Source organism: Saccoglossus kowalevskii, chromosome 5 (genome assembly GCF_978046115.1).
Source record: "Saccoglossus kowalevskii chromosome 5, keSacKowa6.1, whole genome shotgun sequence".
NCBI classification, from domain to species: Eukaryota; Metazoa; Hemichordata; class Enteropneusta; family Harrimaniidae; genus Saccoglossus; species Saccoglossus kowalevskii.
Genome location: NC_140645.1, coordinates 13,650,397 through 13,676,389, shown reverse-complemented (window position 1 = coordinate 13,676,389; position 25,993 = coordinate 13,650,397). Strand labels below are relative to the sequence as shown.

The window sequence follows — 25,993 nt, the reverse complement described above, 5'->3', positions numbered from 1 at the left end:
ACAGGCGATTTAACCAACAAAGCAATGGCGCCCTGGTCACGAACTTTGACCTTTCTTTTCGACTTCTCGAAACATGTATGGACATGATTACGATCCATAATAAGTGTCATAAGTTTCATCGACACAGTGACATTTCAATTGCCAGGTTATTTTTATTTTTAAAATGATAGCATGTTCCGATTTACTTGCATATCATCCACCAGCCTAAAGAGAATTTCCCAACCCTGGACGAGTACTAATCATGAGTGTCAATAATGTAATTATCAAACAAGGATTTGTTCGGTGAAGCACCTAAATAAAAAAGGCACCACTGAGAGTCGAACTCAGGATCTCCTGTTTACTAGACAGGCGCTTTAATCAACTAAGCCATGGCGCCCTGGTCACGAAATTTGACTTTTCGTTTCGACCTCTCGGTGCACTGTATGGACATGATTACGATCCATAATAAGTGTCATAAGTTTCATCGACACAGTGACATTTCAATTGCCAGGTTATTTTTATTTTTAAAATGATAGCATGTTCCGATTTACTTGCATATCATCCACCAGCCTAAAGTAAATTTCCCAACCCTGGACGAGTACAAATAATGTAATTATCAAACAAGGAATTGTTCGGTGAAGCACCTAAATAAAAAAGGCACCACTGAGATTCAAACTCAGGATCTCCTGTTTACTAGACAAAGTAAGCAAATAACACCGAATAAACGGCAAGGTAAAGACTATGTCTAATTATAGTAAATACGTACTGCGTGCGTGACTCGAACCGGCGCTCGCGTACGGCACCTAATCGCCTAGCTTCACGCCACTACATAACCGAGCTTATTACATGCAGAGAACGTGAAACCCGTCCACGCGATACGCGCCACACAGCATGGCCAGAATGCGGCAAAGGCCTTCAGATCTGGCTGTAGTAGGATGGTGAAAGTAATGGTACAGCATTTTAACAGTGAATAAGTACTGAGAAATAATTTTTAAACTCATAGTTGCTGTCGACATAGGAAGTAAAGTAAGCAAATAACACCGAATAAACGGCAAGGTAAAGACTATGTCTAATTATAGTAAATACGTACTGCGTGCGTGACTCGAACCGGCTCTCGCGTACGGCACCTAATCGCCTAGCTTCACGCCATTACACGTCTTCCCCTCGGCCAACAACAACAACTATGAGTTTAAAAATTATTTCTCAGTACTTATTCACTGTTAAAATGCTGTACCATTACTTTCACCATCCTACTACAGCCTGATCTGAAGGCCTTTGCCGCATTCTGGCCATGCTGTGTGGCGCGTATCGCGTGGACGGGTTTCACGTTCTCTGCACGTAATAAGCTCGGTTATTAAGCATCCTTTTTTGGTGATGCCCGGTGGCCGAGGGGAAGACGTGTAGTGGCGTGAAGCTAGGCGATTAGGTGCCGTACGCGAGCGCCGGTTCGAGTCACGCACGCAGTACGTATTTACTATAATTAGACATAGTCTTTACCTTGCCGTTTATTCGGTGTTATTTGCTTACTATACTTCCTATGTCGACAGCAACTATGAGTTTAAAAATTATTTCTCAGTACTTGTTTACTAGACAGGCGCTTTTACCAACTAAGCCATGGCGCCCTGGTCATGAACTTTCACCTTTCGTTTCGAAATCTCGGTACACTGTCTGGACATTATTACGATCCATAATAAGTGTCATAAGTTTCATCGACACAGTGATATTTCAATTTCCAGGTTATTTTTATTTTTAAAATGATAGCATGTACGGATTTACTTGCATATCATCCACCAGCCTGAGGAGAATTTCCTAACACTGAACGAGTACCAATCATGAGTGTCAATAATGTAATTATCAAACAAGGAATTGTTCGGTGAAGCACCTAAATAAAAAAGGCACCAATGAGATTCGAACTCAGGATCTCCTGTTTACTAGACAGGCGCTTTAACCATCTAAGCCATGGCGCCCTGGTCACTAATTTTGACCTTTCGTTTCTACCTCTCGGTACACTGTGTGGACATTATTACGATCCATATTAAGTGTCATACGTTTCATCGACACAGTGATATTCAAATTTCCAGGTAATTTTTGTTTTTATAATGGTAGCATGTTCCGATTTACTTGCATATCATCCACCAGCCTGAAGAGAATTTCCCAACCCTGGACGAGTACAAATAATGTAATTATCAAACAAGGAATTGTTCGGTGAAGCACCTAAATAAAAAAGGCACCACTGAGATTCAAACTCAGGATCTCCTGTTTACTAGACAGGCGCTTTAACCAACTAAGTCATGGCTCCCTGGTCACAAACTTTGACTTTTCGTTCCGACTTCTCGGTGTACTGTATGGACATTATTACGATCCATAATAAGTGTCATAAGTTTCATCGACACAGTGATATTTCAATTTCCAGGTAATTTTTATTTTTATAATGATAGCATGTTCCGATTAACTTGCATATCATCCACCAGCCTAAAGAGAATTTCCCAACCCTGGACGAGTACCAATCATGAGTGTCAATAATGTAATTATCAAACAAGGAATTGTTCAGTGAATCACCTAAATAAAAAGGCACCACTGAGATTCGAAATAGACAGGCGCTTTAATCAACTCAGCCATGGCGCCCTGGTCACGAACTTTGACCTATCGTTTCGACCACTCGGTACACTGTATGGACATTATTACGATCCATATTGAGTGTCGTTAATTTCATCGACACAGTGATATTCCAATTTCCAGGTAATTTTCATTTTTAAAATGATAGCATGTTCCGATTTACTTGCATATCATCCACCAGTCTGAAGAGAATTTCCCAACCCTGGACGAGTACAAATAATGTAATTATCAAACAAGGAATTGTTCGGTGAAGCACCTAAATATAAAAGGCACCACTGAGAGTCGAACTCAGGATCTCCTGTTTACTAGACAGGCGCTTTAACCAACTAAGCCATGGCGCCCTGGTCACGAACTTTGACCTATCGTTTCGACCACTCGGTACACTGTGTGGACATTATTACGATCAATATTAAGTGTCATAAGTTTCGACGACACAGTGATACTCAAATTTCCAGGTAATTTTTATTTTTATAATGATAGCATGTTCCGATTTACTTGCATATCATCCACCAGCCTGATGAGAATTTCCTAACACTGAACGAGTACCAATCATGAGTGTCAATAATGTAATTATCAAACAAGGAATTGTTCGGTGAAGCACCTAAATATAAAAGGCACCACTGAGAGTCGAACTCAGGATCTCCTGTTTACTAGACAGGCGCTTTAACAAACAAAGCCATGGCGCCCTGGTCACGAACTTTGACCTTTCGTTTCGACCTCTCGGTGCACTTTATGGACATGATTACGATCCATAATAAGTGTCATAAGTTTCATCGACACAGTGATATTTCAATTGCCAGGTTATTTTTATTTTTAAAATGATAGCATGTTCCGATTTACTTGCATATCATCCCCCAGCCTAAAGAGAATTTCCCAACCCTGGACGAGTACCAATCATGAGTGTCAATAATGTAATTATCAAACAAGGATTTGTTAGGTGAAGTACCTAAATAAAAAAGGCACCACTGAGAGTCGAAATCAGGATCTCCTGTTTACTAGACAGGCGCTTTAACCAACTAAGCCATGGCGCCCTGGTCACGAAATTTGACCTTTCGTTTCGACCTCTCGGTGCACTGTATGGACATGATTACGATCCATAATAAGTGTCATAAGTTTCATCGACACAGTGACATTTCAATTGCCAGGTTATTTTTATTTTTAAAATGATAGCATGTTCCGATTTACTTGCATATCATCCACCTGCCTAAAGTAAATTTCCCAACCCTGGACGAGTACCAATCATGAGTGTCAATAATGTAATTATCAAACAAGGAATTGTTCGGTGAAGCACCTAAATAAAAAAGGCACCACTGAGATTCAAACTCAGGATCTCCTGTTTACTAGACTGGCGCTTTTACCAACTAAGCCATGGCGCCCTGGTCACGAACTTTGACCTTTCGTTTCGAAATCTCGGTACACTGTATGGACATTATTACGATCCATAATAAGTGTCATAAGTTTCATCGACACAGTGATATTTCAATTTCCAGGTTATTTTTATTTTTAAAATGATAGCATGTTCCGATTTACTTGCATATCATCCACCAGCCTAAAGAGAATTTCCCAACCCTGGACGAGTACAAATAATGTAATTATCAAACAAGGAATTGTTCGGTGAAGCACCTAAATAAAAAAGGCAACACTGAAATTCGAACTCAGGATCTCCTGTTTACTAGACAGGCGCTTTAACCAACTAACCCATGGCGCCCTGGTCACGAAATTTGACCTTTCGTTTCGACCTCTCGGTGCACTGTATGGACATGATTACGATCCATAATTAGTGTCATAAGTTTCATCGACACAGTGACATTTCAATTGCCAGGTTATTTTTATTTTTAAAATGATATCATGTTCCGATTTACTTGCATATCATCCACCAGCCTAAAGAGAATTTCCCAACCCTGGACGAGTACCAATCATGAGTGTCAATAATGTAATTATCAAACAAGGAATTGTTCGGTGAAGCACCTAAATAAAAAAGGCACCACTGAAATTCGAACTCAGGATCTCCTGTTTACTTGACTGGCGCTTTAACCAACTAAGCCATGGCGCCCTGGTGTCGAACTTTGACCTTTCGTTTCGACCTCTCGGTACACTGTGTGGATATTATTACGATCAATATTAAGTGTCATAAGTTTCGACGACACAGTGATACTCAAATTTCCAGGTAATTTTTATTTTTATAATGATAGCATGTTCCGATTTACTTGCATATCATCCACCAGCCTGAAGAGAATTTCCCAACCCTGAACGAGTACCAATCATGAGTGTCAATAATGTAATTATCAAACAAGGAATTGTTCACTGAAGCACCTAAATAAAAAAGGCACCACTGAGATTCGAACTCAGGATCTCCTGTTTACTAGACAGGCGCTTTAACCAACTAACCCATGGCGCCCTGGTCACGAACTTTGACCTTTCGTTTCGACCTCTAGGTGCACTGTATGGACATGATTACGATCCATAATAAGTGTCATAAGTTTCATCGACACAGTGATATTTCAATTGCCAGGTTATTTTTATTTTTAAAATGATAGCATGTTCCGATTTACTTGCATATCATCCCCCAGCCTAAAGAGAATTTCCCAACCCTGGACGAGTACCAATCATGAGTGTCAATAATGTAATTATCAAACAAGGATTTGTTCGGTGAAGTACCTAAATAAAAAAGGCACCACTGAGAGTCGAAATCAGGATCTCCTGTTTACTAGACAGGCGCTTTAACCAACTAAGCCATGGCGCCCTGGTCACGAAATTTGACCTTTCGTTTCGACCTCTCGGTGCACTGTATGGACATGATTACGATCCATAATAAGTGTCATAAGTTTCATCGACACAGTGACATTTCAATTGCCAGGTTATTTTTATTTTTAAAATGATAGCATGTTCCGATTTACTTGCATATCATCCACCTGCCTAAAGTAAATTTCCCAACCCTGGACGAGTACCAATCATGAGTGTCAATAATGTAATTATCAAACAAGGATTTGTTCGGTGAAGTACCTAAATAAAAAAGGCACCACTGAGAGTCGAAATCAGGATCTCCTGTTTACTAGACAGGCGCTTTAACCAACTAAGCCATGGCGCCCTGGTCACGAACTTTGACCTATCGTTTCGACCACTCGGTACACTGTGTGGACATTATTACGATCAATATTAAGTGTCATAAGTTTCGACGACACAGTGATACTCAAATTTCCAGGTAATTTTTATTTTTATAATGATAGCATGTTCCGATTTACTTGCATATCATCCACCAGCCTGATGAGAATTTCCTAACACTGAACGAGTACCAATCATGAGTGTCAATAATGTAATTATCAAACAAGGAATTGTTCGGTGAAGCACCTAAATATAAAAGGCACCACTGAGAGTCGAACTCAGGATCTCCTGTTTACTAGACAGGCGCTTTAACAAACAAAGCCATGGCGCCCTGGTCACGAACTTTGACCTTTCGTTTCGACCTCTCGGTGCACTTTATGGACATGATTACGATCCATAATAAGTGTCATAAGTTTCATCGACACAGTGATATTTCAATTGCCAGGTTATTTTTATTTTTAAAATGATAGCATGTTCCGATTTACTTGCATATCATCCCCCAGCCTAAAGAGAATTTCCCAACCCTGGACGAGTACCAATCATGAGTGTCAATAATGTAATTATCAAACAAGGATTTGTTCGGTGAAGTACCTAAATAAAAAAGGCACCACTGAGAGTCGAAATCAGGATCTCCTGTTTACTAGACAGGCGCTTTAACCAACTAAGCCATGGCGCCCTGGTCACGAAATTTGACCTTTCGTTTCGACCTCTCGGTGCACTGTATGGACATGATTACGATCCATAATAAGTGTCATAAGTTTCATCGACACAGTGACATTTCAATTGCCAGGTTATTTTTATTTTTAAAATGATAGCATGTTCCGATTTACTTGCATATCATCCACCTGCCTAAAGTAAATTTCCCAACCCTGGACGAGTACCAATCATGAGTGTCAATAATGTAATTATCAAACAAGGAATTGTTCGGTGAAGCACCTAAATAAAAAAGGCACCACTGAGATTCAAACTCAGGATCTCCTGTTTACTAGACTGGCGCTTTTACCAACTAAGCCATGGCGCCCTGGTCACGAACTTTGACCTTTCGTTTCGAAATCTCGGTACACTGTATGGACATTATTACGATCCATAATAAGTGTCATAAGTTTCATCGACACAGTGATATTTCAATTTCCAGGTTATTTTTATTTTTAAAATGATAGCATGTTCCGATTTACTTGCATATCATCCACCAGCCTAAAGAGAATTTCCCAACCCTGGACGAGTACAAATAATGTAATTATCAAACAAGGAATTGTTCGGTGAAGCACCTAAATAAAAAAGGCAACACTGAAATTCGAACTCAGGATCTCCTGTTTACTAGACAGGCGCTTTAACCAACTAACCCATGGCGCCCTGGTCACGAAATTTGACCTTTCGTTTCGACCTCTCGGTGCACTGTATGGACATGATTACGATCCATAATTAGTGTCATAAGTTTCATCGACACAGTGACATTTCAATTGCCAGGTTATTTTTATTTTTAAAATGATATCATGTTCCGATTTACTTGCATATCATCCACCAGCCTAAAGAGAATTTCCCAACCCTGGACGAGTACCAATCATGAGTGTCAATAATGTAATTATCAAACAAGGAATTGTTCGGTGAAGCACCTAAATAAAAAAGGCACCACTGAAATTCGAACTCAGGATCTCCTGTTTACTTGACTGGCGCTTTAACCAACTAAGCCATGGCGCCCTGGTGTCGAACTTTGACCTTTCGTTTCGACCTCTCGGTACACTGTGTGGATATTATTACGATCAATATTAAGTGTCATAAGTTTCGACGACACAGTGATACTCAAATTTCCAGGTAATTTTTATTTTTATAATGATAGCATGTTCCGATTTACTTGCATATCATCCACCAGCCTGAAGAGAATTTCCCAACCCTGAACGAGTACCAATCATGAGTGTCAATAATGTAATTATCAAACAAGGAATTGTTCACTGAAGCACCTAAATAAAAAAGGCACCACTGAGATTCGAACTCAGGATCTCCTGTTTACTAGACAGGCGCTTTAACCAACTAACCCATGGCGCCCTGGTCACGAACTTTGACCTTTCGTTTCGACCTCTAGGTGCACTGTATGGACATGATTACGATCCATAATAAGTGTCATAAGTTTCATCGACACAGTGATATTTCAATTGCCAGGTTATTTTTATTTTTAAAATGATAGCATGTTCCGATTTACTTGCATATCATCTCCCAGCCTAAAGAGAATTTCCCAACCCTGGACGAGTACCAATCATGAGTGTCAATAATGTAATTATCAAACAAGGATTTGTTCGGTGAAGTACCTAAATAAAAAAGGCACCACTGAGAGTCGAAATCAGGATCTCCTGTTTACTAGACAGGCGCTTTAACCAACTAAGCCATGGCGCCCTGGTCACGAAATTTGACCTTTCGTTTCGACCTCTCGGTGCACTGTATGGACATGATTACGATCCATAATAAGTGTCATAAGTTTCATCGACACAGTGACATTTCAATTGCCAGGTTATTTTTATTTTTAAAATGATAGCATGTTCCGATTTACTTGCATATCATCCACCTGCCTAAAGTAAATTTCCCAACCCTGGACGAGTACCAATCATGAGTGTCAATAATGTAATTATCAAACAAGGATTTGTTCGGTGAAGTACCTAAATAAAAAAGGCACCACTGAGAGTCGAAATCAGGATCTCCTGTTTACTAGACAGGCGCTTTAACCAACTAAGCCATGGCGCCCTGGTCACGAAATTTGACCTTTCGTTTCGACCTCTCGGTGCACTGTATGGACATGATTACGATCCATAATAAGTGTCATAAGTTTCATCGACACAGTGACATTTCAATTGCCAGGTTATTTTTATTTTTAAAATGATAGCATGCTCCGATTTACTTGCATATCATCCACCAGCCTAAAGAGAATTTCCCAACCCTGGACGAGTACAAATAATGTAATTATCAAACAAGGAATTGTTCGGTGAAGCATCTAAATAAAAAAGGCACCACTGAAATTCAAACTCAGGATCTCCTGTTTACTAGACAGGCGCTTTAACCAACTAAGCCATGGCGCCCTGGTCACGAATTTCGACCTTTCGTTTCTACCTCTCGGTACAACGTGTGGACATTATTACGATCCATATTAAGTGTCATACGTTTCATCGACACAGTGATATTTCAATTTCCAGGTTATTTTTATTTTTAAAATGATAGCATGTTCTGATTTACTTGCATATCATCCACCTGCCTAAAGTAAATTTCCCAACCCTGGACGAGTACCAATCATGAGTGTCAATAATGTAATTATCAAACAAGGAATTGTTCGGTGAAGCACCTAAATAAAAAAGGCACCACTGAGATTCAAACTCAGGATCTCCTGTTTACTAGACTGGCGCTTTTACCAACTAAGCCATGGCGCCCTGGTCACGAACTTTGACCTTTCGTTTCGAAATCTCGGTACACTGTATGGACATTATTACGATCCATAATAAGTGTCATAAGTTTCATCGACACAGTGATATTTCAATTTCCAGGTTATTTTTATTTTTAAAATGATAGCATGTTCCGATTTACTTGCATATCATCCACCAGCCTAAAGAGAATTTCCCAACCCTGGACGAGTACAAATAATGTAATTATCAAACAAGGAATTGTTCGGTGAAGCACCTAAATAAAAAAGGCAACACTGAAATTCGAACTCAGGATCTCCTGTTTACTAGACAGGCGCTTTAACCAACTAACCCATGGCGCCCTGGTCACGAAATTTGACCTTTCGTTTCGACCTCTCGGTGCACTGTATGGACATGATTACGATCCATAATTAGTGTCATAAGTTTCATCGACACAGTGACATTTCAATTGCCAGGTTATTTTTATTTTTAAAATGATATCATGTTCCGATTTACTTGCATATCATCCACCAGCCTAAAGAGAATTTCCCAACCCTGGACGAGTACCAATCATGAGTGTCAATAATGTAATTATCAAACAAGGAATTGTTCGGTGAAGCACCTAAATAAAAAAGGCACCACTGAAATTCGAACTCAGGATCTCCTGTTTACTTGACTGGCGCTTTAACCAACTAAGCCATGGCGCCCTGGTGTCGAACTTTGACCTTTCGTTTCGACCTCTCGGTACACTGTGTGGATATTATTACGATCAATATTAAGTGTCATAAGTTTCGACGACACAGTGATACTCAAATTTCCAGGTAATTTTTATTTTTATAATGATAGCATGTTCCGATTTACTTGCATATCATCCACCAGCCTAAGGAGAATTTCCCAACCCTGGACGAGTACCAATCATGAGTGTCAATAATGTAATTATCAAACAAGGAATTGTTCGGTGAAGCACCTAAATAAAAAAGGCACCACTGAAATTCGAACTCAGGATCTCCTGTTTACTTGACTGGCGCTTTAACCAACTAAGCCATGGCGCCCTGGTCACGAACTTTGACCTTTCGTTTCGACCTCTCGGTGCACTGTATGGACATGATTACGATCCATAATTAGTGTCATAAGTTTCATCGACACAGTGATATTTCAATTTCCAGGTTATTTTTATTTTTAAAATGATAGCATGTTCCGATTTACTTGCATATCATCCACCAGCCTAAGGAGAATTTCCCAACCCTGGACGAGTACCAATCATGAGTGTCAATAATGTAATTATCAAACAAGGAATTGTTCGGTGAAGCACCTAAATAAAAAAGGCACCACTGAAATTCGAACTCAGGATCTCCTGTTTACTTGACTGGCGCTTTAACCAACTAAGCCATGGCGCCCTGGTGTCGAACTTTGACCTTTCGTTTCGACCTCTCGGTACACTGTGTGGATATTATTACGATCACTATTAAGTGTCATAAGTTTCGACGACACAGTGATACTCAAATTTCCAGGTAATTTTTATTTTTATAATGATAGCATGTTCCGATTTACTTGCATATCATCCACCAGCGTGAGGAGAATTTCCTAACACTGGACGAGTACCAATCAATAATGTCAATAATGTAATTATCAAACAAGGAATTGTTCGGTGAAGCACCTAAATAAAAAAGGCACCACTGAGATTCGAACTCAGGATCTCCTGTTTACTAGACAGGCGCTTTAACCAACTAAGCCATGGCGCCCTGGTCACGAATTTTCACCTTTCGTTTCTACCTCTCGATACACTGTGTGGACATTATTACGAACCATATTAAGGTAGAGATGAGGGTTGGGAGACTATATTTCTAATTGTCTCTAATTACTGTAATTACATGAGTAAAATATACTTTTTACCAATCAAGTTATATATCATTTGAAAGAGTTTTATTTAAACTTTTGAGTTTTATGGTTTACAATAATGTACTATGATACCATATTAAGTGGTGTTGATTTTGGGTTAAAATCATGCATTTTATGTGAAAGTGCACTTAAAACTATTTAACTTTTGAATGCATACCCTGATTTTAATTTAAGAACACTTATTTAAAACTTCTGTTTACTAGGAACATAATGGCTTATTTATTAGTGCTTCCATTGAAAAGTTTTTACACAGTGCTCTTTGAAACATTCACATTTTATAAATCGTTCACAGTTAACATAGCCGCTAATTGGCAGCTCTATTGATTCTGTTCCAGTAAAGACAGTGAAACCATACGAAGCCATTTAGTTAGGATAGACTAACCCATGGCGCCCTGGTCACGAACTTTGACCTTTCGTTTCGACCTCTCGGTGCACTGTATGGACATGATTACGATCCATAATTAGTGTCATAAGTTTCATCGACACAGTGACATTTCAATTGCCAGGTTATTTTTATTTTTAAAATGATATCATGTTCCGATTTACTTGCATATCATCCACCAGCCTAAAGAGAATTTCCCAACCCTGGACGAGTACCAATCATGAGTGTCAATAATGTAATTATCAAACAAGGAATTGTTCGGTGAAGCACCTAAATAAAAAAGGCACCACTGAAATTCGAACTCAGGATCTCCTGTTTACTTGACTGGCGCTTTAACCAACTAAGCCATGGCGCCCTGGTGTCGAACTTTGACCTTTCGTTTCGACCTCTCGGTACACTGTGTGGATATTATTACGATCAATATTAAGTGTCATAAGTTTCGACGACACAGTGATACTCAAATTTCCAGGTAATTTTTATTTTTATAATGATAGCATGTTCCGATTTACTTGCATATCATCCACCAGCGTGAGGAGAATTTCCTAACACTGGACGAGTACCAATCAATAATGTCAATAATGTAATTATCAAACAAGGAATTGTTCGGTGAAGCACCTAAATAAAAAAGGCACCACTGAGATTCGAACTCAGGATCTCCTGTTTACTAGACAGGCGCTTTAACCAACTAAGCCATGACGCCCTGGTCACGAATTTTCACCTTTCGTTTCTACCTCTCGATACACTGTGTGGACATTATTACGATCCATATTAAGGTAGAGATGAGGGTTGGGAGACTATATTTCTAATTGTCTCTAATTACTGTAATTACATGAGTAAAATATACTTTTTACCAATCAAGTTATATATCATTTGAAAGAGTTTTATTTAAACTTTTGAGTTTTATGGTTTACAATAATGTACTATGACACCATATTAAGTGGTGTTGATTTTGGGTTAAAATCATGCATTTTATGTGAAAGTGCACTTAAAACTATTTAACTTTTGAATGCATACCCTGATTTTAATTTAAGAACACTTATTTAAAACTTCTGTTTACTAGGAACATAATGGCTTATTTATTAGTGCTTCCATTGAAAAGTTTTTACACAGTGCTCTTTGAAACATTCACATTTTATAAATCGTTCACAGTTAACAGAGCCGCTAATTGGCAGCTCTATTGATTCTGTTCCAGTAAAGACAGTGAAACCATACGAAGCCATTTAGTTAGGATAGACCTGAATAATGACCCCCGAAAATTTCATCGAAAACAAATGAACCGTCTTGAAGTTAAATAGTTTTAAAGTTGAAATTTGGAGTAAAAAATGAAACTGAGATAATCGCCATTTTGTAAAAAAAAAAAGATTTAAAACGAATCATTTGCTTCATATGTGTAATAGAAACTCCTAGAAATACACCATACACCGTAATTTGCCGATGTTAAATCGTCAGGTAAAAAAAATAAAATAAAAACATTTACAATTCGAGGGAAACGAACAAAAAAATCGTCCGCGAAGTCTCAACCTAGCGTGAAAACTGTCATGGCGTCGTGTTATCAATTCCGCTGAGGGAGGGACACAATGGATTACGTAAAGCCGATGACTTATTCATACAGTTATATAAACATAGCGATCGCCATTGGGTGGGTTGAGTCTAAATTTACCTTCCCTCAAACCTTTAAAAAATACTTTGTATGTTGCAGTTTCCGTGGACCGTGCGAAGTTAGACGACCAGGTTGAAATGGACCCTAATATTTTACTACACGACGGCTATTCGCAAACGCCGGTGAAACAAATTCGAAATAAAGGCACATTGGAAAGGGAACTATTGTAAATCGATGCAGGTTTCATTCAACTACAGACTAGACAGGTCGATGCAAATTAAACGAACTCTGACCTCTAGAAATACCTCATTCATAAAGCTCCTTAGTACCAGAGGTCGCCGATCACGACCATACAACGTAGTTTGCGACATCGCTACCGGTGCATGCTAGCTGACAAGGGGGTTTCCGATTAAGGTAACCAAGATGGCATCGCAGAGTGCATGATTTGTCCGCGGTGTTTAAAAACAGCATCTCATTGCCGATTTTTCGGTAATTTCCAGGTCTTTTTATTTATTTTTAATTAACCGAGCATTTTATGTTTGTGTATTTTGGCACTGAAAAGTTAGTTATCGATGACAGCAACAGCAGTGTTGTTTGTCAATTGCATCACAATTCTATCAGCACGATAATCATTACATCGAAACGAAAAATGTTTACTTTAGTTTTAAAATGCCGTTGGAGTAAAAATTTGTGGAAACATTTTTTAGTTTCGCCCACAATGCGAAAAAGCTTGAAATCTATGCACCAAGAAAACAAAAAAAATTGTAGCCTTGTTTTGCGCGAAAATTAAATCGCCCTATCGACGCTCCCTCCTACATGAAAATAAAAGAAAAACCAGTTTATTTAAGGATGAAAAAGTTTACTTATCAGTTACAAGTGTATGTTTTGTTTCATTCCGCTTGCATGCTGGAAGCGTCTACGTCTTGTCTGTTTTTTGTAGTTTGCTAGTTGATCGCGCTTGAGGTAAGTAAACAGAGAGCCAGGACAGGAAGTCGCACATCGGCTGCTCCGTAACTGGGGCCAGCAATCATTTGCATATAACATCAACAGTGACTTGTCAATCAAAGAGCAACGCAAACAAACTTTCGGGACTTTTAATCACATACGCGTGCCTCGGTTTCCTATATTTTAAAATTAATTTTTGAGTATGTTCCAACAATGACAATGCTCCGAAATGTTAACACTATCTAGCCAAGACTGTCTGGGTGAGAAAAAGCAAAAAAAAAAAATAATTCACGAAAAATGCCCACGATCCTGCATCTCTACCTTAAGTGTCATACGTTTCATCGACACAGTGATATTCAAATTTCCAGATAATTTTTATTTTTAAAATGATAGCATGTTCCGATTTACTTGCATATCATCCACCAGCCTAAAGAGAATTTCCCAACCCTGGACGAGTACTAATCATGAGTGTCAATAATGTAATTATCAAACAAGGATTTGTTCGGTGAAGCACCTAAATAAAAAAGGCACCACTGAGATTCGAACTCAGGATCTCCTGTTTACTAGACAGGCGCTTCAACCAACTAAGCCATGGCGCCCTGGTCACAAACTTTGACCTTTCGTTTCGACCTCTCGGTGCACTGTATGGACATTATTACGATCCATAATAAGTGTCTTAAGTTTCATCGACACAGTGATATTTCAATTTCCAGGTTATTTTTATTTTTAAAATAATAGCATGTTCCGATTTACTTGCATATCATCCACCAGCCTAAAGAGAATTTCCAAACCCTAGACGAGTACCAATCATGAGTGTCAATAATGTAATTATCAAACAAGGAATTGTTCGGTGAAGCACCTAAATAAAAAAGGCACCACTGAAATTCGAACTCAGGATGTCCTGTTTACTAGACTGGCGCTTTAACCAACTAAGCCATGGCGCCCTCGTGTCGAACTTTGACCTTTCGTTTCGACCTCTCGTTACACTGTGTGGACATTATTACGATCCATATTAAGTGTCATAGGTTTCATCGACACAGTGATATTCAAATTTCCAGGCTATTTTTATTTTTAAAATGATAGCATGTTACGATTTACTTGCATATCATCCACCAGCCTGAGGACAATTTCCTAACACTGAACGAGTACCAATCATGAGTGTCAATAATGTAATTATCAAACAAGGAATTGTTCGGTGAAGCACCTAAATAAAAAAGGTGGCACCACTGAGATTCGAACTCAGGATCTCCTGTTTACTAGACAGGCGCTTAAACCAACTAAGCCATGGCTCCCTGGTCGCAAACTTTGACCTTTCGTTTCGACCTTTCGGTGCACTGTATGGACATTATTACGATCCATAATAAGTGTCATAAGTTTCATCGACACAGTGATATCTCAATTTCCAGGTTATTTTTATTTTTAAAATGATAGCATGTTCCGATTTACTTGCATATCATCCACCAGCTTAAAGAGAATTTCCCAACCCTGGACGAGTACAAATAATATAATTATCAAACAAGGAATTGTTCGGTGAAGCACCTAAATGAAAATAGGCACCACTGAAAGTCGAACTCAGGATCTCCTGTTTACTAGACAGGCGCTTAAACCAACTAAGCCATGGCTCCCTGGTCGCAAACTTTGACCTTTCGTTTCGACCTTTCGGTGCACTGTATGGACATTATTACGATCCATAATAAGTGTCATAAGTTTCATCGACACAGTGATATTTCAATTTCCAGGTTATTTTTATTTTTAAAATGATAGCATGTTCTGATTTACTTGCATATCATCCACCAGCCTAAAGAGAATTTCCCAACCCTGGACGAGTACCAATCATGAGTGTCAATAATGTAATTATCAAACAAGGAATTGTTCGGTGAAGCACCTAAATAAAAAAGGCACCACTGAGATTCGAACTCAGGATCTCCTGTTCACTAGACAGGCGCTTTAACCATCTAAGCCATGGCGCCCTGGTCACTAATATTGACCTTTCGTTTCTACCTCTCGGTACACTGTGTGGACATTATTACGATCCATATTAAGTGTCATACGTTTCATCGACACAGTGATACTCAAATTTCCAGGTAATTTTTGTTTTTATAATGGTAGCATGTTCCGATTTACTTGCATATCATCCACCAGCCTGAAGAGAATTTCCCAACCCTGGACGAGTACAAATAATGTAATTATCAAACAAGGAATTGTTCGGTGAAGCACCTAAATAAAAAAGGCACCACTGAGAGTCGAACTCAGGATCTCCTGTTTACTAGACAGGCGCTTTAACCAACAAAGCCATGGCGCCCTGGTCACGAACTTTGACCTTTCGTTTCGACCTCTCGGTGCACTGTATGGACATGATTACGATCCATAATAAGTGTCATAAGTTTCATCGACACAGTGACATTTCAATTGCCAGGTTATTTTTATTTTTAAAATGATAGCATGTTCCGATTTACTTGCATATCATCCACCAGCCTAAAGAGAATTTCCCAACCCTGGACGAGTACAAATAATGTAATTATCAAACAAGGAATTGTTCGGTGAAGCATCTAAATAAAAAAGGCACCACTGAAATTCAAACTCAGGATCTCCTGTTTACTAGACAGGCGCTTTAACCAACTAAGCCATGGCGCCCTGGTCACGAATTTCGACCTTTCGTTTCTACCTCTCGGTACAACGTGTGGACATTATTACGATCCATATTAAGTGTCATACGTTTCATCGACACAGTGATATTCAAATTTCCAGGTAATTTTTATTTTTATAATGATAGCATGTTCCGATTTACTTGTATATCATCCACCAGCCTGAAGAGAATTTCCCTACCCTGGACGAGTACAAATAATGTAATTATCTGACAAGGAATTGTTCGGTGAAGCACCTAAATAAAAAAGGCACCACTGAGATTCGAACTCAGGATCTCCTATTTACTAGACAGGCGCTTTAACGAACTAAGGCATGGTCACGAATTTTGACCTTTCGTTTCTACCTCTCGGTACACTGTGTGGACATTATTATGATCCATATTAAGTGTCATACGTTTCATCGACACAGTGATATTCCAATTTCCAGGTAATTTTCATTTTTAAAATGATAGCATGTTCCGATTTACTTGCATATCATCCACCAGCCTAAAGTAAATTTCCCAACCCTGGACGAGTACCAATTATGAGTGTCAATAATGTAATTATCAAACAAGGATTTGTTCGGTGAAGCATCTAAATAAAAAAGGCACCACTGAGATTCAAACTCAGGATCTCCTGTTTACTAGACGGGCGCTTTTACCAACTAAGCCATGGCGCCCTGGTCACGAACTTTGACCTTTCGTTTCGACCTCTCGGTACACTGTATGGACATTATTACGATCCATATTAAGTGTCATAAGTTTCATCGACACAGTGATATTTCAATTACCAGGTTATTTTTATTTTTAAAATGATAGATTGTTCCGATTTGCTTGCATATCATCCACCAGCCTGAAGAGAATTTCCCAACACTGGACGAGTACCAATAATGTAATTATCAAACAAGGAATTGTTTACTAGACAGGCGCTTTAACTAACTAAACCATGGCGCCCTGGTCACGAATTTTGACCTTTCGTTTCGACCTCTCGGTACACTGTATGGACATTATTACGATCCATATTGAGTGTCATATGTTTCATCGACACAGCGATATTTCAATTTCCAAGTTATTTTTATTTTTAAAATGATAGATTGTTCCGATTTACTTGCATATCTTTCTCCAGCCTAAAGAGACTTTCCCAGCTCAGGACGAGTACCGATTAAGAGTGTCAATAATGTGATTATCAAACAACGAATTGTTCATTGAAGCACCTAAATAAAAAAGGCACCACTGAGATTCGAACTCAGAATATCCTGTTTACTAGACAGGCGCTTTAACGAACTAAGCCATGGCGCCCACGTCGCGAACTTTGCCCTTTCGTTTCGACCTCTCGGTACACTGTATGGACATTATTACGATCCATATTAAGTGTCATGAGTTTCATCGACACAGTGATGTTTCAATTTCCAGGTTATTTTTATTTTTAAAATGATAACATGTTCCGGTTTACTTGCATATCATCCTCCAGCCAAAAGAGACTTTCCCAACCCTGGACGAGTACAAATAATGTAATTATCAAACAAGGAATTGTTCGGTGAAGCACCTAAATAAAAAAGGCACCACTGAGAGTCGAACTCAGGATCTCCTGTTTACTAGACAGGCGCTTTAACCAACTAAGCCATGGCGCCCTGGTCACGAACTTTGACCTTTCGTTTCGACCTCTCGGTGCACTGTATGGACATGATTACGATCCATAATAAGTGTCATAAGTTTCATCGACACAGTGACATTTCAATTGCCAGGTTATTTTTATTTTTAAAATGATAGCATGTTCCGATTTACTTGCATATCATCCACCAGTCTAAAGTAAATTTATCAACCCTGAACGAGTACCAATCATGAGTGTCAATAATGTAATTATCAAACAAGGAATTGTTCGGTGAAGCATCTAAATAAAAAAGGCACCACTGAGATTCAAACTCAGGATCTCCTGTTTACTAGACAGGCGCTTTTACCAACTAAGCCATGGCGCCCTGGTCACGAACTTTGACCTTTCGTTTCGACCTCTCGGTACACTGTATGGACATTATTACGATCCATAATAAGTGTCATAAGTTTCATCGACACAGTGATATTTCAATTTCCAGGTAATTTTTATTTTTAAAATGATAGCATGTTCCGATTTACTTGCATATCATCCACCAGCATCAAGAGAATTTCCCAACCCTGGACGAATACCAATCATGAGTGTCAATAATGTAATTATCAAACAAGGATTTGTTCAGCGAAGCACCTAAATAAAAAAGGCACCACTGAGATTCGAACTCAGGATCTCCTGTTTACTAGACAGGCGCTTTTACCAACTAAGCCATGGCGTCCTGGTCGCGAGCTTTTACCTTTCGTTTCGACCTCTCGGTACACTGTATGGATATTATTACGATCCATAATAAGTGTCATAAGTTTCATCGACACAGTGATATTTCAATTACCAGGTTATTTTTATTTTTAAAATGATAGCATGTTCCGATTTACTTGCATATCATCCACCAGCCTAAAGAGAATTTCCCAACCCTGGACGAGTACAAATAATGTAATTATCAAACAAGGAATTGTTCGGTGAAGCACCTAAATAAAAAAGGCACCACTGAGAGTCGAACTCAGGATCTCCTGTTTACTAGACAGGCGATTTAACCAACAAAGCAATGGCGCCCTGGTCACGAACTTTGACCTTTCGTTTCGACTTCTCGAAACATGTATGGACATGATTACGATCCATAATAAGTGTCATAAGTTTCATCGACACAGTGACATTTCAATTGCCAGGTTATTTTTATTTTTAAAATGATAGCATGTTCCGATTTACTTGCATATCATCCACCAGCCTAAAGAGAATTTCCCAACCCTGGACGAGTACTAATCATGAGTGTCAATAATGTAATTATCAAACAAGGATTTGTTCGGTGAAGCACCTAAATAAAAAAGGCACCACTGAGAGTCGAACTCAGGATCTCCTGTTTACTAGACAGGCGCTTTAATCAACTAAGCCATGGCGCCCTGGTCACGAACTTTGACTTTTCGTTTCGACCTCTCGGTGCACTGTATGGACATGATTACGATCCATAATAAGTGTCATAAGTTTCATCGACACAGTGACATTTCAATTGCCAGGTTATTTTTATTTTTAAAATGATAGCATGTTCCGATTTACTTGCATATCATCCACCAGCCTAAAGTAAATTTCCCAACCCTGGACGAGTACAAATAATGTAATTATCAAACAAGGAATTGTTCGGTGAAGCACCTAAATAAAAAAGGCACCACTGAGATTCAAACTCAGGATCTCCTGTTTACTAGACAAAGTAAGCAAATAACACCGAATAAACGGCAAGGTAAAGACTATGTCTAATTATAGTAAATACGTACTGCGTGCGTGACTCGAACCGGCGCTCGCGTACGGCACCTAATCGCCTAGCTTCACGCCACTACACGTCTTCCCCTCGGCCACCGGGCATCCCCAAAAAAGGATGCTTAATAACCGAGCTTATTACATGCAGAGAACGTGAAACCCGTCCACGCGATACGCGCCACACAGCATGGCTAGAATGCGGCAAAGGCCTTCAGATCTGGCTGTAGTAGGATGGTGAAAGTAATGGTACAGCATTTTAACAGTGAATAAGTACTGAGAAATAATTTTTAAACTCATAGTTGTTGTTGTTGGCCGAGGGGAAGACGTGTAGTGGCGTGAAGCTAGGCGATTAGGTGCCGTACGCGAGCGCCGGTTCGAGTCACGCACGCAGTACGTATTTACTATAATTAGACATAGTCTTTACCTTGCCGTTTATTCGGTGTTATTTGCTTACTATACTTCCTATGTCGACAGCAACTATGAGTTTAAAAATTATTTCTCAGTACTTGTTTACTAGACAGGCGCTTTTACCAACTAAGCCATGGCGCCCTGGTCATGAACTTTCACCTTTCGTTTCGAAATCTCGGTACACTGTATGGACATTATTACGATCCATAATAAGTGTCATAAGTTTCATCGACACAGTGATATTTCAGTTTCCAGGTTATTTTTATTTTTAAAATGATAGCATGTACGGATTTACTTGCATATCATCCACCAGCCTGAGGAGAATTTCCTAACACTGAACGAGTACCAATCATGAGTGTCAATAATGTAATTATCAAACAAGGAATTGTTCGGTGAAGCACCTAAATAAAAAAGGCACCACTGAGATTCAAACTCAGGATCTCCTGTTTACTAGACAGGCGCTTTAACCAACTAAGTCATGGCTCCCTGGTCACAAACTTTGACTTTTCGTTCCGACTTCTCGGTGTACTGTTTGGACATTATTACGATCCATAATAAGTGTCATAAGTTTCATCGACACAGTGATATTTCAATTTCCAGGTTATTTTTATTTTTAAAATGATAGCATGTTCCGATTTACTTGCAGATCATCCACCAGCCTAAAGAGAATTTCCCAACCCTGGACGAGTACCAATCATGAGTGTCAATAATGTAATTATCAAACAAGGAATTGTTCAGTGAATCACCTAAATAAAAAGGCACCACTGAGATTCGAACTAGACAGGCGCTTTAATCAACTAAGGCATGGCGCCCTGGTCACGAACTTTGACCTATCGTTTCGACCACTCGGTACACTGTATGGAAATTATTACGATCCATATTGAGTGTCGTTAATTTCATCGACACAGTGATATTCCAATTTCCAGGTAATTTTCATTTTTAAAATGATAGCATGTTCCGATTTACTTGCATATCATCCACCAGTCTGAAGAGAATTTCCCAACCCTGGACGAGTACAAATAATGTAATTATCAAACAAGGAATTGTTCGGTGAAGCCCCTAAATAAAAATAGGCACCACTGAGAGTCGAACTCAGGATCTCCTGTTTACTAGACAGGCGCTTTAACCAACTAAGCCATGGCGCCCTGGTCACGAACTTTGACCTATCGTTTCGACCACTCGGTACACTGTGTGGACATTATTACGATCAATATTAAGTGTCATAAGTTTCGACGACACAGTGATACTCAAATTTCCAGGTAATTTTTATTTTTATAATGATAGCATGTTCCGATTTACTTGCATATCATCCACCAGCCTGATGAGAATTTCCTAACACTGAACGAGTACCAATCATGAGTGTCAATAATGTAATTATCAAACAAGGAATTGTTCGGTGAAGCACCTAAATATAAAAGGCACCATTGAGAGTTGAACTCAGGATCTCCTGTTTACTAGACAGGCGCTTTAACAAACAAAGCCATGGCGCCCTGGTCACGAACTTTGACCTATCGTTTCGACCTCTCGGTGCACTTTATGGACATGATTACGATCCATAATAAGTGTCATAAGTTTCATCGACACAGTGATATTTCAATTGCCAGGTTATTTTTATTTTTAAAATGATAGCATGTTCCGATTTACTTGCATATCATCCCCCAGCCTAAAGAGAATTTCCCAACCCTGGACGAGTACCAATCATGAGTGTCAATAATGTAATTATCAAACAAGGATTTGTTCGGTGAAGTACCTAAATAAAAAAGGCACCACTGAGAGTCGAAATCAGGATCTCCTGTTTACTAGACAGGCGCTTTAACCAACAAAGCCATGGCGCCCTGGTCACGAAATTTGACCTTTCGTTTCGACCTCTCGGTGCACTGTATGGACATGATTACGATCCATAATAAGTGTCATAAGTTTCATCGACACAGTGACATTTCAATTGTCAGGTTATTTTTATTTTTAAAATGATAGCATGTTCCGATTTACTTGCATATCATCCACCTGCCTAAAGTAAATTTCCCAACCCTGGACGAGTACCAATCATGAGTGTCAATAATGTAATTATCAAACAAGGAATTGTTCGGTGAAGCACCTAAATAAAAAAGGCACCACTGAGATTCAAACTCAGGATCTCCTGTTTACTAGACTGGCGCTTTTACCAACTAAGCCATGGCGCCCTGGTCACGAACTTTGACCTTTCGTTTCGAAATCTCGGTACACTGTATGGACATTATTACGATCCATAATAAGTGTCGTAAGTTTCATCGACACAGTGATATTTCAATTTCCAGGTTATTTTTATTTTTAAAATGATAGCATGTTCCGATTTACTTGCATATCATCCACCAGCCTAAAGAGAATTTCCCAACCCTGGACGAGTACAAATAATGTAATTATCAAACAAGGAATTGTTCGGTGAAGCACCTAAATAAAAAAGGCAACACTGAAATTCGAACTCAGGATCTCCTGTTTACTAGACAGGCGCTTTAACCAACTAACCCATGGCGCCCTGGTCACGAAATTTGACCTTTCGTTTCGACCTCTCGGTGCACTGTATGGACATGATTACGATCCATAATTAGTGTCATAAGTTTCATCGACACAGTGACATTTCAATTGCCAGGTTATTTTTATTTTTAAAATGATATCATGTTCCGATTTACTTGCATATCATCCACCAGCCTAAAGAGAATTTCCCAACCCTGGACGAGTACTAATCATGAGTGTCAATAATGTAATTATCAAACAAGGAATTGTTCGGTGAAGCACCTAAATAAAAAAGGCACCACTGAAATTCGAACTCAGGATCTCCTGTTTACTTGACTGGCGCTTTAACCAACTAAGCCATGGCGCCCTGGTGTCGAACTTTGACCTTTCGTTTCGACCTCTCGGTACACTGTGTGGATATTATTACGATCAATATTAAGTGTCATAAGTTTCGACGACACAGTGATACTCAAATTTCCAGGTAATTTTTATTTTTATAATGATAGCATGTTCCGATTTACTTGCATATCATCCACCAGCCTGAAGAGAATTTCCCAACCCTGAACCAATCATGAGTGTCAATAATGTAATTATCAAACAAGGAATTGTTCACTGAAGCACCTAAATAAAAAAGGCACCACTGAGATTCGAACTCAGGATCTCCTGTTTACTAGACAGGCGCTTTAACCAACTAACCCATGGCGCCCTGGTCACGAACTTTGACCTTTCGTTTCGACCTCTCGGTGCACTGTATGGACATGATTACGATCCATAATTAGTGTCATAAGTTTCATCGACACAGTGATATTTCAGTTTCCAGGTTATTTTTATTTTTAAAATGATAGCATGTACGGATTTACTTGCATATCATCCACCAGCCTGAGGAGAATTTCCCAACACTGAACGAGTACCAATCATGAGTGTCAATAATGTAATTATCAAACAAGGAATTGTTCGGTGAAGCACCTAAATAAAAAAGGCACCACTGAGATTCAAACTCAGGATCTCCTGTTTACTAGACAGGCGCTTTAACCAACTAAGTCATGGCTCCCTGGTCACAAACTTTGACTTTTCGTTCCGACTTCTCGGTGTACTGTATGGACATTATTACGATCCATAATAAGTGTCATAAGTTTCATCGACACAGTGATATTTCAATTTCCAGGTTATTTTTATTTTTAAAATGATAGCATGTTCCGATTTACTTGCAGATCATCCACCAGCCTAAAGAGAATTTCCCAACCCTGGACGAGTACCAATCATGAGTGTCAATAATGTAATTATCAAACAAGGAATTGTTCAGTGAATCACCTAAATAAAAAGGCACCACTGAGATTCGAACTAGACAGGCGCTTTAATCAACTAAGGCATGGCGCCCTGGTCACGAACTTTGACCTATCGTTTCGACCACTCGGTACACTGTATGGAAATTATTACGATCCATATTGAGTGTCGTTAATTTCATCGACACAGTGATATTCCAATTTCCAGGTAATTTTCATTTTTAAAATGATAGCATGTTCCGATTTACTTGCATATAATCCACCAGTCTGAAGAGAATTTCCCAACCCTGGACGAGTACAAATAATGTAATTATCAAACAAGGAATTGTTCGGTGAAGCCCCTAAATAAAAATAGGCACCACTGAGAGTCGAACTCAGGATCTCCTGTTTACTAGACAGGCGCTTTAACCAACTAAGCCATGGCGCCCTGGTCACGAACTTTGACCTATCGTTTCGACCACTCGGTACACTGTGTGGACATTATTACGATCAATATTAAGTGTCATAAGTTTCGACGACACAGTGATACTCAAATTTCCAGGTAATTTTTATTTTTATAATGATAGCATGTTCCGATTTACTTGCATATCATCCACCAGCCTGATGAGAATTTCCTAACACTGAACGAGTACCAATCATGAGTGTCAATAATGTAATTATCAAACAAGGAATTGTTCGGTGAAGCACCTAAATATAAAAGGCACCATTGAGAGTTGAACTCAGGATCTCCTGTTTACTAGACAGGCGCTTTAACAAACAAAGCCATGGCGCCCTGGTCACGAACTTTGACCTATCGTTTCGACCTCTCGGTGCACTTTATGGACATGATTACGATCCATAATAAGTGTCATAAGTTTCATCGACACAGTGATATTTCAATTGCCAGGTTATTTTTATTTTTAAAATGATAGCATGTTCCGATTTACTTGCATATCATCCCCCAGCCTAAAGAGAATTTCCCAACCCTGGACGAGTACCAATCATGAGTGTCAATAATGTAATTATCAAACAAGGATTTGTTCGGTGAAGTACCTAAATAAAAAAGGCACCACTGAGAGTCGAAATCAGGATCTCCTGTTTACTAGACAGGCGCTTTAACCAACAAAGCCATGGCGCCCTGGTCACGAAATTTGACCTTTCGTTTCGACCTCTCGGTGCACTGTATGGACATGATTACGATCCATAATAAGTGTCATAAGTTTCATCGACACAGTGACATTTCAATTGTCAGGTTATTTTTATTTTTAAAATGATAGCATGTTCCGATTTACTTGCATATCATCCACCTGCCTAAAGTAAATTTCCCAACCCTGGACGAGTACCAATCATGAGTGTCAATAATGTAATTATCAAACAAGGAATTGTTCGGTGAAGCACCTAAATAAAAAAGGCACCACTGAGATTCAAACTCAGGATCTCCTGTTTACTAGACTGGCGCTTTTACCAACTAAGCCATGGCGCCCTGGTCACGAACTTTGACCTTTCGTTTCGAAATCTCGGTACACTGTATGGACATTATTACGATCCATAATAAGTGTCGTAAGTTTCATCGACACAGTGATATTTCAATTTCCAGGTTATTTTTATTTTTAAAATGATAGCATGTTCCGATTTACTTGCATATCATCCACCAGCCTAAAGAGAATTTCCCAACCCTGGACGAGTACAAATAATGTAATTATCAAACAAGGAATTGTTCGGTGAAGCACCTAAATAAAAAAGGCAACACTGAAATTCGAACTCAGGATCTCCTGTTTACTAGACAGGCGCTTTAACCAACTAACCCATGGCGCCCTGGTCACGAAATTTGACCTTTCGTTTCGACCTCTCGGTGCACTGTATGGACATGATTACGATCCATAATTAGTGTCATAAGTTTCATCGACACAGTGACATTTCAATTGCCAGGTTATTTTTATTTTTAAAATGATATCATG

The 25,993-nt window shown here is 39.1% G+C and overlaps 32 non-coding genes across 32 annotated transcripts; all 32 read right to left on the bottom strand.

The window, feature by feature from the left end:
* Positions 1-302: 302 nt before the first annotated feature.
* On the bottom strand, positions 303-376 carry TRNAT-AGU (transfer RNA threonine (anticodon AGU)). The gene has a single exon. It is a non-coding gene; the product is annotated as a tRNA-Thr (tRNA).
* A 1,496-nt stretch (positions 377-1,872) lies between these two features.
* Positions 1,873-1,946, bottom strand: TRNAT-AGU (transfer RNA threonine (anticodon AGU)). The gene has a single exon. It is a non-coding gene; the product is annotated as a tRNA-Thr (tRNA).
* Positions 1,947-2,862: 916 nt separating this feature from the next.
* Positions 2,863-2,936, bottom strand: TRNAT-AGU (transfer RNA threonine (anticodon AGU)). The gene has a single exon. It is a non-coding gene; the product is annotated as a tRNA-Thr (tRNA).
* A 616-nt stretch (positions 2,937-3,552) lies between these two features.
* Positions 3,553-3,626, bottom strand: TRNAT-AGU (transfer RNA threonine (anticodon AGU)). Its single transcript has one exon. It is a non-coding gene; the product is annotated as a tRNA-Thr (tRNA).
* Positions 3,627-3,897: 271 nt separating this feature from the next.
* TRNAT-AGU (transfer RNA threonine (anticodon AGU)) lies at positions 3,898-3,971 on the bottom strand. The gene has a single exon. It is a non-coding gene; the product is annotated as a tRNA-Thr (tRNA).
* Positions 3,972-4,919: 948 nt separating this feature from the next.
* TRNAT-AGU (transfer RNA threonine (anticodon AGU)) lies at positions 4,920-4,993 on the bottom strand. Its single transcript has one exon. It is a non-coding gene; the product is annotated as a tRNA-Thr (tRNA).
* Positions 4,994-5,264: 271 nt separating this feature from the next.
* On the bottom strand, positions 5,265-5,338 carry TRNAT-AGU (transfer RNA threonine (anticodon AGU)). Its single transcript has one exon. It is a non-coding gene; the product is annotated as a tRNA-Thr (tRNA).
* Positions 5,339-5,609: 271 nt separating this feature from the next.
* Positions 5,610-5,683, bottom strand: TRNAT-AGU (transfer RNA threonine (anticodon AGU)). Its single transcript has one exon. It is a non-coding gene; the product is annotated as a tRNA-Thr (tRNA).
* Positions 5,684-6,299: 616 nt separating this feature from the next.
* On the bottom strand, positions 6,300-6,373 carry TRNAT-AGU (transfer RNA threonine (anticodon AGU)). Its single transcript has one exon. It is a non-coding gene; the product is annotated as a tRNA-Thr (tRNA).
* Positions 6,374-6,644: 271 nt separating this feature from the next.
* On the bottom strand, positions 6,645-6,718 carry TRNAT-AGU (transfer RNA threonine (anticodon AGU)). The gene has a single exon. It is a non-coding gene; the product is annotated as a tRNA-Thr (tRNA).
* Positions 6,719-7,666: 948 nt separating this feature from the next.
* Positions 7,667-7,740, bottom strand: TRNAT-AGU (transfer RNA threonine (anticodon AGU)). Its single transcript has one exon. It is a non-coding gene; the product is annotated as a tRNA-Thr (tRNA).
* A 271-nt stretch (positions 7,741-8,011) lies between these two features.
* Positions 8,012-8,085, bottom strand: TRNAT-AGU (transfer RNA threonine (anticodon AGU)). Its single transcript has one exon. It is a non-coding gene; the product is annotated as a tRNA-Thr (tRNA).
* A 271-nt stretch (positions 8,086-8,356) lies between these two features.
* On the bottom strand, positions 8,357-8,430 carry TRNAT-AGU (transfer RNA alanine (anticodon AGC)). The gene has a single exon. It is a non-coding gene; the product is annotated as a tRNA-Thr (tRNA).
* A 258-nt stretch (positions 8,431-8,688) lies between these two features.
* Positions 8,689-8,762, bottom strand: TRNAT-AGU (transfer RNA threonine (anticodon AGU)). Its single transcript has one exon. It is a non-coding gene; the product is annotated as a tRNA-Thr (tRNA).
* Positions 8,763-9,033: 271 nt separating this feature from the next.
* Positions 9,034-9,107, bottom strand: TRNAT-AGU (transfer RNA threonine (anticodon AGU)). The gene has a single exon. It is a non-coding gene; the product is annotated as a tRNA-Thr (tRNA).
* Positions 9,108-10,745: 1,638 nt separating this feature from the next.
* Positions 10,746-10,819, bottom strand: TRNAT-AGU (transfer RNA threonine (anticodon AGU)). The gene has a single exon. It is a non-coding gene; the product is annotated as a tRNA-Thr (tRNA).
* Positions 10,820-11,984: 1,165 nt separating this feature from the next.
* TRNAT-AGU (transfer RNA threonine (anticodon AGU)) lies at positions 11,985-12,058 on the bottom strand. Its single transcript has one exon. It is a non-coding gene; the product is annotated as a tRNA-Thr (tRNA).
* Positions 12,059-14,428: 2,370 nt separating this feature from the next.
* TRNAT-AGU (transfer RNA threonine (anticodon AGU)) lies at positions 14,429-14,502 on the bottom strand. The gene has a single exon. It is a non-coding gene; the product is annotated as a tRNA-Thr (tRNA).
* A 619-nt stretch (positions 14,503-15,121) lies between these two features.
* Positions 15,122-15,195, bottom strand: TRNAT-AGU (transfer RNA threonine (anticodon AGU)). The gene has a single exon. It is a non-coding gene; the product is annotated as a tRNA-Thr (tRNA).
* A 604-nt stretch (positions 15,196-15,799) lies between these two features.
* On the bottom strand, positions 15,800-15,873 carry TRNAT-AGU (transfer RNA threonine (anticodon AGU)). Its single transcript has one exon. It is a non-coding gene; the product is annotated as a tRNA-Thr (tRNA).
* Positions 15,874-16,131: 258 nt separating this feature from the next.
* TRNAT-AGU (transfer RNA threonine (anticodon AGU)) lies at positions 16,132-16,205 on the bottom strand. Its single transcript has one exon. It is a non-coding gene; the product is annotated as a tRNA-Thr (tRNA).
* Positions 16,206-16,463: 258 nt separating this feature from the next.
* TRNAT-AGU (transfer RNA threonine (anticodon AGU)) lies at positions 16,464-16,537 on the bottom strand. Its single transcript has one exon. It is a non-coding gene; the product is annotated as a tRNA-Thr (tRNA).
* Positions 16,538-17,132: 595 nt separating this feature from the next.
* Positions 17,133-17,206, bottom strand: TRNAT-AGU (transfer RNA threonine (anticodon AGU)). The gene has a single exon. It is a non-coding gene; the product is annotated as a tRNA-Thr (tRNA).
* Positions 17,207-18,083: 877 nt separating this feature from the next.
* Positions 18,084-18,157, bottom strand: TRNAT-AGU (transfer RNA threonine (anticodon AGU)). The gene has a single exon. It is a non-coding gene; the product is annotated as a tRNA-Thr (tRNA).
* A 271-nt stretch (positions 18,158-18,428) lies between these two features.
* TRNAT-AGU (transfer RNA threonine (anticodon AGU)) lies at positions 18,429-18,502 on the bottom strand. The gene has a single exon. It is a non-coding gene; the product is annotated as a tRNA-Thr (tRNA).
* Positions 18,503-18,773: 271 nt separating this feature from the next.
* TRNAT-AGU (transfer RNA threonine (anticodon AGU)) lies at positions 18,774-18,848 on the bottom strand. The gene has a single exon. It is a non-coding gene; the product is annotated as a tRNA-Thr (tRNA).
* A 601-nt stretch (positions 18,849-19,449) lies between these two features.
* On the bottom strand, positions 19,450-19,523 carry TRNAT-AGU (transfer RNA threonine (anticodon AGU)). The gene has a single exon. It is a non-coding gene; the product is annotated as a tRNA-Thr (tRNA).
* Positions 19,524-21,354: 1,831 nt separating this feature from the next.
* TRNAT-AGU (transfer RNA threonine (anticodon AGU)) lies at positions 21,355-21,428 on the bottom strand. The gene has a single exon. It is a non-coding gene; the product is annotated as a tRNA-Thr (tRNA).
* Positions 21,429-22,389: 961 nt separating this feature from the next.
* On the bottom strand, positions 22,390-22,463 carry TRNAT-AGU (transfer RNA threonine (anticodon AGU)). The gene has a single exon. It is a non-coding gene; the product is annotated as a tRNA-Thr (tRNA).
* A 942-nt stretch (positions 22,464-23,405) lies between these two features.
* On the bottom strand, positions 23,406-23,479 carry TRNAT-AGU (transfer RNA threonine (anticodon AGU)). Its single transcript has one exon. It is a non-coding gene; the product is annotated as a tRNA-Thr (tRNA).
* A 930-nt stretch (positions 23,480-24,409) lies between these two features.
* Positions 24,410-24,483, bottom strand: TRNAT-AGU (transfer RNA threonine (anticodon AGU)). The gene has a single exon. It is a non-coding gene; the product is annotated as a tRNA-Thr (tRNA).
* A 961-nt stretch (positions 24,484-25,444) lies between these two features.
* On the bottom strand, positions 25,445-25,518 carry TRNAT-AGU (transfer RNA threonine (anticodon AGU)). Its single transcript has one exon. It is a non-coding gene; the product is annotated as a tRNA-Thr (tRNA).
* Positions 25,519-25,993: the final 475 nt, after the last annotated feature.